Source organism: Limulus polyphemus, unplaced genomic scaffold (genome assembly GCF_000517525.1).
Source record: "Limulus polyphemus unplaced genomic scaffold, Limulus_polyphemus-2.1.2 Scaffold1070, whole genome shotgun sequence".
Taxonomy (NCBI): Eukaryota; Metazoa; Arthropoda; class Merostomata; order Xiphosura; family Limulidae; genus Limulus; species Limulus polyphemus.
This window is the reverse complement of record NW_013666680.1, coordinates 236,508-238,567: the sequence shown is the minus strand read 5'-3', so window position 1 is coordinate 238,567 and position 2,060 is coordinate 236,508. Positions and strand designations below refer to the sequence as shown.

At 28.9% G+C, this 2,060-nt stretch overlaps 1 protein-coding gene across 2 annotated transcripts in view; it reads right to left on the bottom strand.

Moving 5' to 3' along the window:
• LOC106461984 (RNA-binding protein cabeza-like) overlaps window positions 1–2,060 on the bottom strand; it is a 41,702-nt gene that overhangs the window by 33,801 nt on the left and 5,841 nt on the right. The gene's annotated exons all lie outside the window — the stretch shown is intronic.

Here is a 2,060-nt window from a genome sequence, read left to right as displayed (position 1 = left end):
GCCATTTGGCATTGGGGGGGTAACCAATATCCTGTATCATTTGAATTTTAATTATATCTCTATAACAATAACCAAACTGCATGTAACTAAGGTCAAACTTACTAAATAGTATCTACTTTTTGCTTTAAAACTTATTTTAATTTAATAGTTTTCTTATAATTTTTTTATGCTTAGAATGTTAATATTTTTTATATTGATCAGAAAATACTGTTTCATGTATCCAACCAGTTTCAACATTTATTCTGTCAACTACAGGAGACACAACTGGCTATAAATAATACAAAAAAATGACAATAGTGATCTACACCCTGATCTGTCACAATGGCAACAGGTGAGGCTAGTTAACAATATTATTGGTTGAATTCAATTACTATCTAACAAATATACTTCATTTTCAATCAATTATAGGTTTGTCTATTACTCTATAATGTTTTAATAAAATAAACTTGACAATAACATTCAATAAACAAGGCCTTGAGTTACTGGAATATTTTACTGTTGTCTATCATACTCTCTAAACCCAGTAAGGCTTACCTGATGTCTTGTAATGGAAAATTAGTGTAGCTTTCAAAAAATTATAATCTAACAAACATTTTCAGGAGTTAACAGAACATCTAAAGAAACTAAAAAGTTCCCACAACTTCCCATTGTTTTATTCTGATTTAGCTTAGTTTTGTCACTTTCCAAAAAACCATAAATTACTCCTCACAGGATTTTAGGCTCTACAGTAATTTATATATTTTATTATCTGCTCTAGCCAATCATTTTTAAATGGCTGTAACTATTTTACAAGCAGAGCTGCATTAGTAGTTGGAATGACTATGTACTGCAGTCATAAAATTGTGGGAAAGATAGGATATCTTAAAATCAGAGACAGGGAAAACCACATAAGGAAAAACAATCTTGAAAAAGGATGATAGTTTCTTGATAAATATACATCCATGCTTTGAGATACAGAGAAAATCTTCAAAGTTGATGAATGCATTGTTTATAGGTAAGGTTCTTTGGAGCTGTGCAGAAATACAAGTTTGGTTATTTTTCTTTATAAATTATACCAAACATTATAAAATGACAAAATATCTATTCTAAATTTTTTCCCAGTTAAAAATGATTACTTTTACTTAAATTTTGAAATTTGCTATTCTGGTCATACTTGAAATCTGAAAGGTGCTCAACAATCAGGAAAGTTAGTGAAATTATTCAATTTTTTTTATATCCAAACATTTCTATCCACTATCCATATAGACCACCTAGAGGAAGACTACATACATACTTATTGCTTATATTACATTTAATCCTTTCCTAAAATGAGCAGTATTCCCAAGTAGTATCTAGTTTCAGCTTGAATAAATTAAAATAATTTGATACATTGTTGTTTATTTTATAGGTATATTCTAAGACACTGTTTTGACAAAAAAAATTAAATACTCCATTTTGTCTTAAAATTTGAAATTCATTGCTGATCAGAAAGCTCATTTTATATATCTACTCAGCTTTAAGTTGATTGATATTCATTAAAATATTTCTTACAATACTTTATTTTGCTAATTTTAGTAGTCACTATTAGCTAAAAATAACAAAATAAAGCAAAAAACCTATTTATCAGTGACCCAGAGCCTCACCTTTCTACACTGCATCACAGTTACCTTTGCCAAGCTAGGTACTGTAAATTTGACTAACAGTATTATTCATTGAGAATAAGTACCATTCTTTCATGTGTGTGTGGCACTGTTTGCATATGATGAACATAATATTCAATAAATAAGGATTTGAGTACAAGTACAAAGAATAATTTGGTGTTGCCTACCATACTAATCGATATCTCATCATAGAAGCAAATTTCTTAGGCTATTAAATATAATTTAATGTAAAGAAAATGTTCAGGAACAGAAAAGTCATCTAAAACAACAATCAAAAATATTTTCCATATCTGTGGTTTGGTTTCAGCTGTTATAAACTTTCCATTAGATTCCTCTTTTCATTCCTACAGGAGCTTCGGCTGGTCAACATCTCAAGAAACCATAAATTACTGCTTAAATCATTTGATTTACAGACTTTGT